The 18,961-nt window shown below is 36.4% G+C and overlaps 1 non-coding gene across 1 annotated transcript; it reads right to left on the reverse strand.

Moving 5' to 3' along the window:
• Positions 1 to 410: 410 nt before the first annotated feature.
• Positions 411 to 507, reverse strand: LOC130859713 (small nucleolar RNA SNORA72). Its single transcript, XR_009055271.1, has one exon. It is a non-coding gene; the product is annotated as a small nucleolar RNA SNORA72 (small nucleolar RNA).
• Positions 508 to 18,961: the final 18,454 nt, after the last annotated feature.

An 18,961-nucleotide genomic window follows, 5' to 3' on the forward strand; every position in this document is an offset into this window, starting at 1 on the left:
TGAAAACATGATAATTTAATAATAGACAGTGTAGAGAGCCTAATAAAAATATGATTGTGAATTATAAAGTGTAAAATTTAATAAATGTAGTTTGAGGAGGAAATATTACAATGACTAAGAACAAAATAAAGTTTCATTTCTTTGTCAATCATAGGTAGAGTGTGATAGGACAAACACTAGCTTGGGAGTTAGAAAAGATCACTAACAACCTCTATCATCTTGTTTTTTTTCCTAGAAAATAAAACACAATAATTTTGCAACTCATTTAATGGCAACTGGTAATCATCAAATTAGGAATGGTTATCTTCAAAAGTTTATTACACTAACAGTGCTGTCATTTCTCAAGGTTGATCAGATACCTAGAATCACAGACATTTCCCACACAAGATGCATAATATAAAACAGACTTGGTTTATCACCAGCATTTATAAAACCAGACCTAGGAAAAGAACTAGGTCTGGGGACTCATGCATGGTTGTGGGAAGACATTCTGGAACCTTTTTGAAACCTTGAAAATGTTTAAGTATGTGGGCCGAGCAATGGGATTCAGAATGTCCTGCTTGAGCAGTGGAGGAGCTGAGGGTGCGGGGCGTGGAGACTAATATCACCCTGTTTGGTCCTGAGGGATGGCTGGTTAGCCAAAGACGGGTAAGATTCCTCAGAGGAGGAACAACCTAAGACAGGCACAGCCGCAGAGGGGCCAACACGGGTGGGGCACAGACCCTTAATCCTTTTGAGAGAGGTCTCCTGCCCCCAGGGCTGCTTTGCTCTCCACGCCCAGCTCAAATCAGGACCCAGGAGGCAAACAAAGATCATTGCCCCCAGTCATGTGAGGCCTTTGATTGTTTATGGGATTAACCTGGGAGTGTTAGACCCTTAGGCTATGCCGAGAACTCAATAAAAGCAACGTGGGATCAATCAGCGAGGCTCTTGATCCTAGAGGTCTTGAGTCCCCCGGTCCCATCTTTCTCTTCAGTCTGTGTCTGTGTGTTCTTCAAGCTTGCGGCACCCGTCACTCACCTCGAGTCGCCGAGTTGATCCCGGCACATGGTCTTAATATAGTGAATGTTTAGCCTGCCCTGAACCTCTATCATCTTATACAAGCCACTTTATCAGCTTGACCCTCTGTTTTCACACTTATAAATATAGGAATTTTGATCTAGATGGTCACTACAATCCCTTTCAGGTCAAACAATCTCTGATTCTTAATAAAATAGATATCTCCTTTAGGTTATATTATTTTATCTTAATCTGTAGGAAATAAAATTTTAAAGTCTTCTTCCCTGGAAACAACTTGTACTTATAGTTCAGGAGTCTTATCAGAGAGTACAGATATTTTAGGCATTTTTCCATAATGAATCAGAAAATCTCCCAGAAGAGTTTAGGACAGGGGCAGCTGCATACGTTTGTTAGAAAATATTGATTACATCTTAAAGAAATGAAATCTGTTTGAAAGGATATTGCCCTATCTTTCCACTCCATTTTTTGGTCTTTAATTCCACAATTGTAGTCTGAGTCTTAATATAAGATTTTTGCTTCTCATACAGAAATTGTACTTGGTAACTGTCCATTTGCTACCCAATCTAGTTAATTCTGTAGAACAAGTTCATTGCCCATAATGTATCCCTTTCTATCCAACTCAATTTTTATTTTTCTTTATTTTTATATTTTTTTTAAATAATTAGGCTTTTGATGTACAAGTCCCTTTTTTTTAAAATTTTTTTTTATGTATTGGCTGCATTAGGTCTTCTTTGCTTCTCAGGCTTTCTCTAGTTGCGGCAAGCAGGGGCTACTCTTCATTGCGGTGTGCAGGCTTCTCAGTCCTGTGGCTTCTCTTGTTGCAGAGCACTCACTCTAGGCATGTGGCTTCAATAGTTGTGGCACACAGGCCGAATAGTTCTGGCTTGTGGGCTCTAGAGCACAGGTTCAGTAGTTGTGGCACATGGGCTTAGTTGCTCTGTGGCATGTGGGATCTTCCTGACGAGGGCTTGAATCCGTGTCCCCTGCATTGGCAGGCAGATTCTTAATCACTGTGCCACCAGGGAAGGACCTGTCTTTTTATTTTAAGTAAGAACCATTTAGATAAACAATTTGGATAGAAAGGGATATCATCAACTCTATTTGGTTCTGGGATTTTGGATATCAAGAGTTCAAACAACAAGATTTGAATGTGAAGAATGGGGAAGGTACTATATATACTTGGTGGAGCAGAATTCCTTACTGAAAAGGGTATGGGAATTCAAGTAAGGAAAATTAGGTACACTCAAGTCTTTTTTGGCTATTTATCATTTGGGTGACCTGAAACAAAGGAGAAGAAAAGATATATATGTTAAGATTCACTGTTGTAAGTTACAGAAAGCAGCAACTCTAGCTAATTAAGCGAAATTTGATTTACTGCAAGGATCTGGGTAAGGCTTGAGGCCTGAAAAGAATAGGCTAAAACCAATACCTCTTCTAAAGTGCTGGAAAGCAAGAAAAACAGAAACTTTCAAATGCGGAACAGCTGCAGGTATAAGACAAAAGATATAATCAGCTACTGCGTCCATGTCCCACTGGGACAAGTCACCTCTAAATATTCTTCTCCCACTCTTGCCTCAGATGCTCAAGATTCATTGCCTTTGAATGGAGACCAGGACTGTGATGTAGGTGGGGCCCAGGTGTAGATGGCCAACGTAAGGGAAGATGTGGAGCCTTGACAGCCACAATGTCAATTGTTTACTCCCCCCAAGATGACCAGAATCAGGGAGAAGTCATTCCTCAATAGGAAATTTAGGTCCTATGAGGAAGAAGGCAAGAATCCTTCACAGACAGGAATTAACTCACGTCCATTACATAGCAAACAAACACAAAATGTTTAATTTCTCTGATCTTTATCTTCAAAATTATTCAGAAAAATCATCACAGTACTTATCTAGCTCTAAAGTGTTGTAAGTTCTACTGTGATTTCCATAAAGTATAAGTATTATAATTATTACTATCTATACTCACCAATGAGGATACTTTATAGAAAAAGAAAAAATATAAATTATCAAATAAAAACTATAATTTATTTCTGAAAACCTTAAAAAAGTGGAGAGATTTTTGTTTGTTTGTTTGTTTTCTTGCCAGCTTATGCAAGTGTCATAACATCACTGTAGTAGGTAGGAAGGTGTCCCAAAAGTCTGTAAGTTTTTCAGATTAAAAGATAGCTATAGACTATAGATACAGCATAATAAGAAAATGGTTTGGAAATATGATTATATTCTTACCTCTTAATAGAGGTAAGACTGAGTCAACCGTTAAGAACATGAACTTTTTTTTTCTACATATTTTTTTCTTTTTTTTGATTTTCTTTTTAATTTATTTTTTTATTGGGGGTATAGTTGTTTTACAATGCAGTGTTAATTTCTACCGTACAGTGAAGTGGATTTCCCTATGCTATACAGCACGTTCTCATTAGTCATCTATTTTATACATATTAGTGTATATGTGTCAATCCCAGTCTCCAGATTCATCCCACCCCCATCCCCGCCTTGGTGTCCATACAGTTGTTCTCTACATCTGTTTCTCTATTTCTGCCTCGCAAACTGGTTCATCTGTACTATTTTTCTAGATTGCACATATATGCATTAATATACGATATTTGTTTTTCTTTCTGACATTTCACTCTGTATGACAGTCTCTAGGTCCATCCATGTCTCTACAAATGACCCAGTTTTGTTCCTTTTTATGGCTGAGTAATATTCCATTGTATATAGAAGAACATGGACTTTAGACTGAGTATGAAGCTTGCTTCCTGATGACTTACCATCTTTGTGACCCTGGGCAAGCTCCTTAAATTTTCTATGCCATCATTTTGCTTACATCAGAAATGGAGATGACAGTAGTTACGCATACCTCATAGAACTGTCATAAGGATTACATGAATTAGTATTTGTAAGCACTATGCAAATATAAAATTAAAACTGACTTAAATATTATTCTTCCAAATGTAGACTCTCACTAATTCATATAAATGATGTATATCAAAGAGTTGTTTCTTTCTTCAATTCACTGTCTACACAAAACTCCAAATTATTAGATGCTTGATAAATGTAAATGAAAATTCAATGGGTATGTATATAAGCTAAAAAAAATCAGTTTCTAAATTTGATTCATTGTGTTTCATTTCCATTGTATCAATAATTGCTTGGGGTAGAGGTGATATGTTGTAAATATCATACAATTTCTGAAGCTGATGTTGTTATGCTAATGCTTTTTGACTTCTAGTACTACTACACTGTTAAAAGGCTATTTCATGAGAACATGAGGAACTTAAATCACTCATTAGAGAGTGAAAGACTAGAAATCCTACCAGAATCTGTTCATTTAATTTTGTCCTGTTCTTTTAAAATATGAATCCATAATGTATAGCACTTATGTGAGAAAATAATATGGAAATCCTCATGTAGCACTGTTGAATCAAATCTCATTCAAGGGATACAGATGTTAAAACAATTTTATAATAAAATGATCTCACTCTTAAGATGGTTGCAAGAAACTGACTCCACCAACTTTAAAAAAAAATCATTTCTTTGTTTTATTTTTCCCCCTTAGTTATTTACCAATCTCTAATTATTACCTATTTTACCTATAGCCATCTTACTCAGTTTTGGCCATACACATTTACTCAGAATCTCATAAGAAAATTAGGTTGTTTAGTATATGGTTGTTTTCCTTATATATGAGCTTTGCAAATAACAAGTGACAGGACTGGCCATCCAAGAAACCACAATTAAAAGGTATGATTTATTCATGGATTTGAGGACATGGGGTTGTGGGGGGGCAGAGGTGAAGGGGAAGCTGGGACGAAGTGAGAGAGTAGCATAGACATAGATACACTACCAAATGTAAAATAGATAGCTAGTGGCCAAGTTGCTGTATAACAAAGGCAGATCAACTCGATGATGGGTGATGCTCTAGAGGGCCAGGACAGGGAGGGTGGGAGAGAGTCGTGGGAGGGAGGGGATATGGGGATATATGTATAAATACAGCTGATTCACTTTGGTGTACCTCAAAAACTGGTACAAGAATGTAAAGCAATTATATTCCAATAAAGAGCTTAAAAAAAAAAGGATACGATTCATTCATAACCATCTTAATCAGTTGGCAGAATTTTCTTGTTCGTCTTTGATAAACCAGTCACAAAAATGACCAAAACCCTCTTTGGTATAAAGAGAGGCAAAGTTAATTTGTTAAAATATTTGCCCTAGCTTGAAAATGTAGAGGCTTAGTCATTATGTTTTCTAAAACGTTTGTAATAATTTTAAAAATTATTCAATGATTATCACTAACGTGAACTACTTGAATTCTTATATTTTAAATATGAAAATAAAAGAGAATTAGCTTATGGTCTGAGATCTGGACTGGAGAATTTTTCAAGTTTTTGACTACCTAAAGTGAAAATGAAACATTTGTTATACACAATCCTTACCATTCTGCCAATTTCACTTGATGATAAAGAATAAGGGAAAAGCCATTTTTTCCATCAGGCTGGAGCAGGCATATTGATACATAACTAGAGGAACTATAGGTCAACTTCAATATTAATAATTTGATCTCCTTGTTAAAAATGCAGATTTCTGGTTGCCACTTCCAGAGATTCTGATTTGTTAGATTAAAAAAAAAAAAATCAGGACATTCTGGTGCAGAAGCTCAAGCATCAAATTGGGAGAACAGTGCTCATATCAGACATTTTTCTTGATTTTTATAACTCCATCGGTAATTATAATTGGGTAGGCGACCCCTTACCTGAGATGTAGCTCTCACTTCAGCCTCACTCTCAGCAAAAATCCATCTCGTTAACAGGGTTTTGACTGTAATAACAGGTAGCGTTCTCCTCAGGCATCTTTGCACAGACAGTGACAGCAAGTACTTTAAGTGATGCTTTTTGCACTACCGATGACCTGTGAAACTGCTATTACTGTCAGTGAAAGGATGGAGGAAATCAAGTGAACATGGAAAAGAGATACCCCTTACTCTTCGCCACCAGCATTTTCTTATGATGAGATAATCTGTCAGTGGCTGTATTTGTTATCTCAGCATAAATGACAATATACTGATTCACTCACATCAGATGTGAAAATTAGAGAAGACCAAAAGCTAGCATCCTTTTACACCCAAGCTTCAGAGGAGAGATGTATTGACTCTATTTCTTACATGGCTAATTTACTGAGACCACTTAATACTAACATTGTGTATGTTTTACTGTTATCCATCTTTTTTGCCTTGAGTTCAGCCAGCAGAGTCAGTTCAGTTACCCTCCTCAGTTACATAAGGTGCATCAGCTATTGGAGCCATCACCTTTTTCCTTAAAAATGGACACGTACAAGTTTAATGATTCACCAAGACATGGCTTTTAAAAAGCCCTGTGGAAACATAAACTATTCTTTAAAAACATACAAGAATAAAATGTCATATTATACGACAAAACTAGTCAATGATGTGATGCAATTAATGGTCTGTGCTAGACCTGCCATAGTAAGGCTTTTCATACTTTTATAGCCACCAGGCATTGAATAGATATTAACACAATACACCTATTTCCTTCCTTACATGTTATTATCTGTATAGTTGGAAGGTATAAGTTACAATAAAGTGTTTTGGTAGAAAGGATGTTCTAAATTCAAACAAACTTATGCTTGAATTTTGACCCTTCTGTTACTAGCAAGTTTAGTTACTTAGCCTATATGAATTAAGGTTCTACCTCATGGGATTTTTCTGAAACTGTGATATATTAATAATCTTAAAGTGACAAATTGAATCTCACTAAATCTGGGTCCCCTTTCTAGGTGTGTAGATGTGGAAAATGTGCTTCTTTGTGATGCTCTAATGCAGATGTATTTATGTTGTAGACTCCCTGTAGACTGTAAATCACATCAGCATAAAAAGACATGTGGTGGCAAAGACAGAGCAGTGATTTTAGCCCTGGGGTTAATATAAGTAAGATTAGTGGCTTCATTCTATATATAGGCCTATGCCCTTTGGATAATCATACTGTGAATTTTTTTAAAAATTACATAGCTCCCCAAATTATTTTCACTTTACAGTTTATTTATACTTACTTTTCTGTAATGAGACTTTCAGCCACATACAAAAAACTCCCAATGAAAATGATAATAAAAATAGAGTTAGAAAACCATAACTGAATAATATAGCAAGTGGTCAATACGATAAGTGCAAAAAAGTAAAAATAAGTCAAGCCTCATGTTTTTTTCCAAGTTCCTTTTAGCCAGGGTAATATTTGTAAAACAAGTTACAGCATTTTATCATCAAAGGAGAGGATACATATCATTTATTCAGTTGAAGTAAGAAAAATTTTCACATGAGCCTCTGAAATAGACATTTGATGATAAAATGGGCAATATCATTGATAAATTCTTAATAAATACAGAAGCAAATTTTGTATGATTATTTCAGATCTTTAACAATCTTAAGATAGAATAAGTATTCATAATTCAGTGTAAGTTATCCTAAGAAACCCTAAGAAAATGTGATCCATGCATATATTTTTCTAGTGGTCTAAATAATACAGAAGTGGATAAAAGATGGAAAGCATTTTGCTCAAACAACTTCCCTTGAATATTACTTCCATAAGTTGAGATTTTGATTTGATGTGGGTAGGTAATATCTGTGTTCTCAATGCTGACTGATAGCAAAATCAGATTCTTTAGAGATCAGCTGAGCATGCGACAAGGCTGATAGGACATTAGGAAAGGCACAAAGTGCACCCATGATTTTCTCCTCATTAAACATCTCCCTACTTCCACACATGTGGTCTGAGAGGCTCCATAACTTATACTTGGTGATGAAAATATTTATATTGCTTTTCTGTTCTATCTTTCAACCTCATGTATGATTCAAGAATAATATCCTTGATTGTCTCCTTATCCAATTCCCTGAACATCTCTCACTGAACTCTCCCTCCTTGCCTCTCAGGGGTTATCTACATCCTACTTCATCAGAAGATGAGGCCTGTATTCTTTATGAACAGCTTCCACTTCTAATGACAAACTTATTTATTTCTCAACTTTATCTTCTTGTCTCTAATCACAAATGATACAATACAGGGCACTGCTTTTTTCTCAGGTCAGTCCAAAGGTTAACCCAGATGAACCCCATGTGTGTCTGACCTCAATGTCTCACTGTAAGCTCTTCACTCCACTTCATGCCACTTTGGGGTTCTGTAGCAGACATGTAGGTGTCCCGCCTATGTCCCCTGGGCCTTACTATTTTAATGCAGTAACACCTACATCTCTTTGCCTGGGCTTTCTGCGTTGGTAGTGCTGCTCTGCTCACATGCCCCTCATGTAGAGGTCTTAGAGAATTAACCACCCCTTCCCTGACCCAGATTCAGCCCTCAACTGATGACTTAAGAAAGCTAATATATGAATAGTCCAACCCTCTTGTCCTCCAAGTGGGAAAACTATTAGGTGCATGCTCTATACTGCCTTCCAGAGTTTACCAACAGGATTAAATTCTAGTGACCCAGAGTAGTGACTGACAATCACGCACCCTTCATCAGCTGCTGTCCTTTCCGTTTCACTTCACGCTTCCCTGAGCCAGCTGCTTCCGGAGATCACTTCCCAGGGAAACAACTTAAAATCAGACCTTTGTCTCAGGATTTGCTTTTTGGGAGAGAATAAAAAAATTTTCCCTGCATCTAACTCTGAGTCTATCACATAGTCAGAACTTTATAGGTGACTGTTGAATGAATGGATGAATAAATAAGGTTAATGTACCATGAATCTTGTCACATTATTGGACTCATACAAGCTTTGCTTGTCTTTTAAGGTTTGAAATGACTCAATAACTGCTCTGCCCTTATTTTTGCACTGCATAGAATTCAGAATCACGTCTAGATTGTAGTAAACTTAGATTGTCTTTGCTAAAATTGCTTCACGTTGTCAGTGCATATTTTTCCACATTGAAATTTTTCTAGATGGTAAAATATTTCCACAAAGATAAAGCTTGTGCAGTCTACACACTATGAATGGTTCGGAAATAGCAGAAACTTAAGATAATGACACCAGCTCTATCTTTAAAACAGATCACGATGACAATTGTAAGCTTCTCCTGTTGGTGTGAATAACACATTTTTGCTGTGCCTCCTAAATAAAAAATAAAACCTAGTCACAGAGGCACAGCTGTGCTAGGGACAAACTTCATTGGAATCCCTTATTATTTCTCAGCTTTGTTGGACCATCATGCCACTGAATTTTTTGTGTTGTTGTCTCTCATAGTTTCTCAATAAATGTAAATAAAATTAGGTATGATATCAATAAAGAAAATTACACACTCACAGAAAATTAGGTGCCATGTCAAACTTTAGGATTTGAATGTGTTTTTCTCTTTCCCCTACAGTCCAGCAGAGGGAGCAGTGTGTCACCCACAAAAGTCTCAGCCACCTACATACCTGAGTCTGACTCTGTGAGGTAGACAGATTCTAGCATTTCTATATGAGGTTATCCCTGACAGAAACAGAGCAGAGGCTCAAACAAAAATAGTAGTGAAAATGGAAAGGACAGTCACTTTGGTAGAATTTGAGAGAGTGCACCAAACACTTCTCAATCTTAAATCTCTTTCATAACCAGTTCTTTACTGATGCATTACAAATTCCTCTGAAAAAAGAAAGTAGCTTTCAGAAGAAGAGAAAGACACTCTAGGGTATTACAGGTCATAGACATCTTCACCAGGGTTAGTTAGCTGGGAGCAGTGGATGAAATGGTTCAAGGCATGGGCCTTGAGATCATCCTCCAAGTGAAACGGATTCAATGTCCGGCTCTTTCACATATTATCCGTGTGGCTCTTTCACATATTATCCATGTGACTCTATTCAAGGGATGGAACACTGTTAGCATTCAAATTCCTCACCTCGAAAACAAAAATAATAGTATCTACTTCACAGTATGGTTGTGAGTACTGAATGAGATAATGCGTATAAAGGACTTAGCATAAACAGGCCAGTAGAATCTTAGGGAACGTTAGCCCTTCTTATGAGGTTGATTGAAACTCTTTACCAGAGCCCTGAGGAAAAGGGACATGTGGATATGAATTTCAGTGGGAATAAAGAAAAAGGAAAAATTACATAGAAGGAAATTCTAGGGAGGAGATAAATGATGGGTATCGAGTTTTGGAGGTCGCCCAATGTGTCCACTGTATTAGGCACCTGAGAACTAAGGTAGGAAGAGAGGAAATAAGGACACAACAGAAGGCTATACTTTGCTTCTGATATTCCTTACCTCTTGATACCCAGCTGAGAATCACATTTAAAAATCATACCTTTGCCATAATGCGCTGAGTTCATGACACTCTTGGACACGACAGATTCATCTAACAGAGAAGTCAACCCATCTTCTATAGATGAGAGTTTTGTTTCATAAAGAGGAATTCAGTAGAGGAAAAGGAAACTTACAAGTTAATATTCATTGAAAACCAAAGAGAGAGAGAGACACTTAGTATAGCACACATTGAGGAATACACTCGAGAACAATTATACCAGATGCCAATTTGAAGTATGCTCTGGGGTAAAAAGGGGGAAAAATGGAAATGGTTTTCCAAACTCAAGGTAAAAATGAGTGCAAAGAGGAATAACACTAATAATATTTGTAAATGAGGAACTCTATTAGAGAATATTTTTGCACTCTGAGTCCTGGTGCTTCTTAATTTTGAGATATAAATTTGGTTAAATTTCTTCTATTTTAAAAATGATTCCCTCTGCTATAATTGTCTTTAATATATAGTAAAAGAACAGCTGGAAAGCTTCCTCAGAGAAGGTTGCCACAGCAACATCTCTTCAATATACATGTGTAGAACTGGGGTGTCTGGGGGGGGAGGGAGAAATACAGGTGAAAAGTGGTGGGCTCTGGAATGTAATATAGTTGATTTTCAATGGAAAAATAAGAAATCCAAAAGAAATGGAGAAACGGGAAAGCAGCAAACTGTGGAATGTGAAGATTATTTTAGCCTTGGTCATCTCTGGTCTTGTCTCGTTTAACTCAGCAAACCTAAAACAGAGAGATGTTGCTCCTGAAAGACTGGCAAGGGAAATGGACACAGAGATCATCCTTAGGGCATCAGCAGGGGAACAAACAGAGCTCAAGTGAGATTGCCATGCCAAAAAGGATGCTCAGCATCTTTACTCGCAGCTGCGTTTTATGTCCAGTGTTCCATGTCTTTGCCAATATTTTTGTGCTTTTTACACTCCAAAGAAAAATTGACTTGAACATAGTTCAGTATTAAGTTTAGCTGTTTCATTCTTGCCTTGAACATTTTGGTCCTGGTGAAAGAAAAAGTTCCTGGCAGAATCAAGCCAGTTAAGTATATAAAGAAGGCAGTGCTTGACTTAAATATCACCTCCCTGCTTCTTTTGGTGACCTCTCCTTCCTTTTCTCCCTTCCTACCTTAGCTCTCATGTGCCTAATAGAGTGGACACATTGGGCGACCTCCAAAACTCGATACCCATCATTTATCTCCTCCCTAGAATTTCCTTCTATGTAATTTTTCCTTTTTCTTTATTCCCACTGAAATTCATATCCACATGTCCCTTTTCCTCAGGGCTCTGGTAAAGAGTTTCAATCAACCTCATAAGAAGGGCTAACGTTCCCTAAGATTCTACTGGCCTGTTTATGCTAAGTCCTTTATACGCATTATCTCATTCAGTACTCACAACCATACTGTGAAGTAGATACTATTATTTTTGTTTTCGAGGTGAGGAATTTGACTGTTAAAAGTGTCCCATCCCTTGAATAGAGTCACACGGATAATATGTGAAAGAGCCAGACATTGAACCCGGACATTGAACATTCACTTGGAGGATGATCTCAAGGCCCATGCCCTGAACCATTTCATCCACCGCTCCCAGCTAACTAACCCCGGTGAAGACGTCTGTTGTGTTCTTCTTTCCTTTGCCTTTGTAGCTTCCACCATGAACAGGCATTTCCTTGTTCCACCAGCTGTGCCTATGAGTGTGTGTGTGTGTGTTTGTACACACACGCACATACACACACACACTTCTCATTCAGAGAATGGCAGAACATGCTATGGTATTTATCTATTGCTCTCAGAGTGAAAAGTGTCAAGAACTTCTTATTTATGGTTTCTTTCCTATGATTCGCTTTTACCCTTCATGGTCCACATTTTTCAAGTCTGTGTCTTTTAATTCTCACTATTTTAGGCTCACTAGACTGAGGATTCCTGAAAGCAGGAGTGTAGATTGCTCATTTTTCTATTCCTCAGCACAGGATCTGGCACATTAAAGACACCTCACAAATGATTTGTTGAGTACTATAATGGATAACATTATATATGTCCCACGATACATGTATTCATCCTTCTTAAGAATCATAGCCATTGCATTACATCCATAGGAATTAACAATGCACAGTGCAATGTACTCTACATATGAGTGGTATCAAATATACAGAAATTAATTTCATTTGTCTTAATACTTGTTCCACTTTTGGGGGCTGATTAATTGGATATCTTAAACCATTTGTTTTCATACCAGTTTTTTACATAGATGCCTGCCACTACTCGGAATGTGGTAAAGCAGTTTGGATCATCAAAGAATATTTCACAAATTCTAAGGAATAATGTTATTACCCTATCTGACATATTTGATACAAAATAATTTTTAATATTCAAAGGATTAAGCTTACTGTTAACATTTTAATTGTAGTATATGTATAGTTACTTTAGAAACTTTTACTCAATTACTTGAGTTTAATGTAAAATATGGTTTCAAAAGATCCCAAATATAAAAAAATCATGTTAATTTTAAAATTTTATTTAGTCATTTTAAATTCTAGATTTAACCATTTTCCTATGGAATTATTCAAAATCAGAATACTGCAATTACTATTTTTGAAAGATGTAGTCAGTGGGGTTTTTCCAGAAAAAGAGAACAAAGAGATTTATTATGAAGCATCAACTCACATGATTATGGATGCTGACAAGTCCCACAATCTGCCGTCTGCAAGCTGGAGACCCAGGAAAATTTGTGTAATTTGAAAACCTGAGAGCAAGGAGCTGATGGTGTGGATTCCAGTCTTGGGACTAGAGACCTAGAACCAGCAGTGCAGCAGGGGTGAGAAAATCCATGTCTGAGCTTGGTAGTTAGGCAGAGAGCCAATTCAAATTTCCTCTGCCTTTTTTGTTCTATTCAGGTCCTTAAAGGATTGAATGATTGGTCTGGGAACCAGTGTGGAGATTCTGCCAGCTGCTGAGTATAGTAATACCAATTATGTGTTCTAAAACTGGAGGAATAACCACAGGAGGTATTCAGGGATTCATTGAGCTCACTGTCAGAGGGACCTGAGCTAAAACTCCATTGATCACCTCACCTCCATAAGCCCCTACTCTGACTAATAGTCCACAGTGATGTTTTAGGTCTCGTAGAATTAGTGTCAGTTCAAAGCGAGTATCCATCCAGTAGTTCCCCAAAGGTCTGATTAGTTCCGTTTTCCCAATGCACAGTTACCCTAGTAAAAGGCTCTAGAAGCTTTAGAGAAGGTTGGGAGAAAGATTGACAGTATAAATTATTGGTAGGGTTCTGGGGTCCTTCCTCAAGGAGATCTGGCCTCCCCTTCATTCAAGCGGTATTGGGTTTATAAACTGGCTCAAATCTGAGATTTAATTGAGAAACCGTGTCTATTTTTAAGATTCAGGTTAGACTTCTGTTCATGTGACCTAGAATTTTTCTGCTTTTACAGATCAAGTAAGAATTTAGTTGTTGTCATATCTATTTTATTTGCAGAAATACTCTGATCATCTAGCCAATGCTATAGGTCTGTGTGAGTCAGACTATTCTGATTTCTGCTTTGACTCTGCTGTCCCTTATAGTAACCATGCCTAACCTGCCTTTGGCAGCTGAATGCCACCACTTGGCCTCTGTGACCCAAGGAAACAATTACTTCCATTTCATTTATGTTTCCCAATGGAATGTCTGCAGTTCCCACTGTAACGCCTAGCTTACGGAGAAGAACAATTACAGAACTCTTCAAGGATACCAGGGTTCCCTCGCAAATTTATTTCTTACAGTAGTGTTAAAGGATATGTCTTCCGGACTCTCCCAGTGTGGGTGAGTAAGACTTAAATGACAAATACATGCTAATATTCCAATCTCCCTAAGCCTTTGAATCCCATCCTCTACATTAAGCCAAGGCAGTTTATGTATTACATAACCAATAGGATGGAATACATACACACATGATTTTACATATTAATATATATTAATAGGATATATAATCTGATATATATTAGTATTATATAACATTAATGGTGTGGATTCCAGTCTTGGTCTGAGAATCAGGAGTGTGGAGGGCAGGAGAAAAATCCATGTACCAGCCCAGTGACTTATATATACATATAAAGAGATTTATTATAAGGTATTGGCTCACATGATTATGGAGGCTGAAAAGTCCTATGATCTGCTGTTTGAAGGTAGTCTGAAGGCTTGGGAGGTGGAGAGTTGATGGTGTAGATTCCAATCCTAATCTGAAGGTCTGAGGATCAGAAATATCAAGGGCCAGAGATGATTGATGTCCCAGCTCACAAGTCTGACAGAGTGAATCTAACCTTCCTCTGCCTTTTTGATCTATTCAGGCCTTCAATGAATTGGATGATACCCACCTATGTGGGAGAGGGCCATCTCCCTTACTCAGGCCACCATTCCCAATGCCAGTCTCTTTTGGAAGTGTTCACGGACACACCCAGGAATAATATTTAATCAGCTATCTGGGCATCCCGTCACCCAGTCAATTTGGCACAAGAAATTAACCATCACATAAAGATTTAGTACATGTTTAGAAATATCTTTCACCGTAATATGCTTGGTGTGCTGGTCATCTTCTCAGCAGTACTGCCATATGGGTTAGCAATGTGTAGCCACTAGAAAAATGAGTTTTATGTTTCAAATTATTTCCCCTTCATCCATTTTTCAATAATTAATTATCCCATTCTTGTTTGTGATGATTGCGTCTCAATTACGCTTTTTTTTCTGGGAAATTATACAAAATCACATGTTGCTTTTTTGTAAATTTTCAAATATTTCAGAATGACAGATTGCATGTACATACTCATTGCAGAGTAGACAATTTGTCAACATAGTGCAAGATTTTGGCAAATATATGTACATATATATGTATAGTTTATATAATGCTTAAAAATTCTTGTACTCTTAACCCCCAAGCCCTCTCTTTGCTCAGATGCAAAAATAGGGAATGTAACAAAATGATTTCTCAATCTGCTTTTGCAATTTCCTTTTCTAAGTATACATTCATATGAAACACGTGACCACCTCCCAATGTGACTTTTCATCTTCTTTCATTGTTCTCTATTATACTGATGGTCCCCACCATTCACATTATTTCACAAATCAGGCACAGAGCATTCCCTCTCTTTCTGCTTTTCTAATAGATCATCAACTCCTATTTGAATTTCTTCCTCAATTTATTGCAAATGATTCATATCCATTTTTCTATAAGAATTCAATTTATGATCATCTTTTGCCTAGACAATTGCAATAGTCTCCTACGGGGTCTCCCTAAATCCTTCCTTACCCTACTCCAATCTCTTCTTACGTGGCACTTAGACCCTTTAAAGTCTCTCATATGTTGATATCATTTTCCACTTAAAACATACCCTTGATTAATCTAATTGACTCCCATCTGTTTCTCCACTTCCATCTTGTTATATTTACTGCCCTCACCCCTCTTTTCTCTTCAGTATTGCCATATTGGATGTCTTTTGGTTCGTCAGACATACAATGTTTTCTTATGTCTCAAGGTTTTTAGGATTCTCTTCCCTCTGTCTAAACCACATTACTCCATGGCATTTCACTTCCACTACTCAGTTTCTACTTATTTTTCTGATAGCCACTCCAGGAATGCTTCATTGGACAAGACAACTTTGAGGATCTGTACTAGACCATGATAGTACTACACACTATTTTATGTGGTATTTTGATCTGCTAGCACTCATAAAACCTCCTCATAAAAGCTCTAAATATTGTGTTAGTCATAAATATCTGTCTCTTCCATGAGACAGTGAGCTCTGCGAAGGAGGAATCGTGTCCGTTTCATCCATCATCATGTCACTGACTGTTAGGTGTATTTAGAAGTAGAGGAGAATTACGTGTTGGCAAATGCTGGGGAAATCAGCTGCATTATACATAACAAGTCTCAACATAGTGAAACTTTTACACCCTTGAAAGACAATTTTTAAAAGTGAGATAATGTATTACATAGTGTTTATAACCTGTGATAGTCAACTTATAAATTTAATAGATTGTCAATAGTTCTGTGTCATTACAAAAATCAACCGCTACAATTTTTAATTGCAATATATTTGACATAACTGTGCACATGTAAGGTATACAACATGCTAATCTGTATATATTAATATATTGTAATATGATTGCCATTGTAGCAATAATTAGCATCTCTATCTCATTACATAACCGTTTTTTCTCTTTAGTGGTTGGAATCATTAATTCCAGTCTCTTAGCAAGTTTGATGATTATAATACTATATTATTGTTTGTATTCACTATACTGTGCATTAGATCTCTAGGGCATATTTATTACCCTGCAGATTAGTAGATTTAAACAACAATTGTCCTATCCCCTCACCCTGCAACAATTGTCATAAAGTGCAATAAAGTACAGTGTAAGACTTTAACGTTGTTTTACCTGTTTTGTTTCGTTTTTACTAAAAAATAATTCCATAATCATTCATAAAACTCTAGGTACTACCACAATCATTTCTAAGAACAGTGTTCTTCTAGTTCTGTTCTAAAGCAAAGAAGAATGGAAGATTATGTGAGCCAAGCCTGAAGTGGCTCTTCTGGGATATTTTATATGTATCCTGCTAATTTTTTGTCTCCTCCTTAGTATTATGATATTTCAAGGAATTTAAACCCAGATATATATGTAGGTGCAAATAATAACATTTCATTACTTATTTTATGATAATTCATGAAGAGAAATGATCTATTGGGGAATGTGCAATCCTTTTGGACTACTTTATGGAATTGTTGATGTGTCTCATCTTGGTTAGATGTGAAGTCACTTGAATCTTATGTTGAACTGAAAGAGTCTCAGACCTACTTGTTACTCCATTTCACTGTTTCAAGGCCCCCTTTCCCTCTTTTTCTTTTTCTTTCTGGGCAGAAAGGTGAGTAATAATATTACACACGATTTTATCACAGTCACTGTGATTTTCATCCTGTGCAAATGAACTGAGTCACTAATTAATTCAAGAGACTGATCAGAAACACTTTTCACCAAATACTCAAACTTGCTTTCATGTGTTTTGTCACGTGTAGTGAAAACAGCTGCCCATTTCTCACTTTTAGCATTCAGAATTTTAACAAAATATTTTCAAATAAATCTGTGAAATAAGTGGACTTAATAATTATAATCTATTGTTAATGCTAATAAAAAGTTTATTGACCTTAACTAGATATTTTATCTTTGTTTTTATGCTCTTTTCCTTCTTCCATAACAAGAATTACCAATATAATAGAAGGTTCAAAAACTCAATGAGAACATTCTTTCTCACTAAATGGGTATATGTTTCCCTAGGAGAACCAGTTCTTAAAAGTTTTCTCCATTTCATTAAATATTTTTTAAAAATAATTTTCAAGCCATTTATTTTTTCCTAAACTTAATTCCACTGAGCACAAGGAATAAAAAATCAAGAAAACAAAATCTTTCATGCAATGTGTATTTGATGAATAATGATAAAGTGGACTCCGGTGCATAAAGGTTTTGGTGAGACCTATCACTCTCATAGATCTTTGATGTCGTGTGAGAAGCCTCAGGTCAATATAATGACAATTAAAAACTTAAGACTCACGATTTTATGTACTACATTTTTCTATCTATCTCTTCTATCAGAGTTTTAACTTATGCATCAAATTTCTGTTTTTATCTACAATTCTATGTTCTCAATTAAAATTATGCTTTTAAAATGACATATAAATTGATATTAAAATTACTAGCTTCCCATTTTTGAATCTTTGCATTTAATAAGTAACTTAAAGAGAAATGTTACTAAGTATAATTAATTGCAACATTCACAGGAAGTTTAGCTGATTTATTAGAATATATGCTTCTCAAGGGGTGAATCAAAATACAGAGAAAGATTATAAATGACAAGACATTTTAAAATATGAATTCTAGTGAACTCTTAGGACTCACTGAGAAATCACACAATCCAGCCGAATTGTTCAGAGTCAAGAGTGGCCATTAGCCTAGTTCACGTTCACTGCATTTTACAGGGTGTACTAATATGAAAGTTCTGCATTCGTCAGTCTATGCTCATAGAAAAGTTACTTTTATTGATGTCAGGAAAAAAGAATGCTCCCACACCAAATCGGGATACTGATAATTGTCTGGTTTTGGTATCAGGGTAATCTTGGCCTCATAAAATGGGCTAGGAAGCATTCCCTTCTCTTTAATTTTTTGAGAGAGTTTAAAAGGATAGGTGTTAAATCTTCTTTGAATGTTTGGTAGAATTCACCTGTGGATCAGGTGTTCATGTAGCTTCATGGACTTGTATAACTAGTTCCTTTCCTAAGTTTGCTAAGTTCTCAGCTATTATTTCTTTAAATAAACTCTCTGCTCTCTTCTTTCCCCTCATCCCCTTCTCCTTCTGGGATATCCATTACCTAAAGCTGCCCTTCCTAAAAGAACTGGATAGTTCTTATAGAATTTTGTCATTTTTTTATATCTTAATTTTCTCTCTTCTCCTATCTGTAGCATTTCTAGATTTCTGTCTTCAAGTTTGCTAATTCTCTCTTCCATATGGTCTGCTCTATTTTAAATGCTTTTTAATACTTTATCTCATTTACTGAGTTCTTTAACTCCAGAATTTCTGTCTGGTTCTCTTTTAGAGTTTAAATCTCTTTGGTAACGTATTCCTCCTGTTGATGAATTTGA

Source organism: Hippopotamus amphibius, chromosome 8 (genome assembly GCF_030028045.1).
Source record: "Hippopotamus amphibius kiboko isolate mHipAmp2 chromosome 8, mHipAmp2.hap2, whole genome shotgun sequence".
In the NCBI taxonomy this organism is placed as follows: domain Eukaryota; kingdom Metazoa; phylum Chordata; class Mammalia; order Artiodactyla; family Hippopotamidae; genus Hippopotamus; species Hippopotamus amphibius.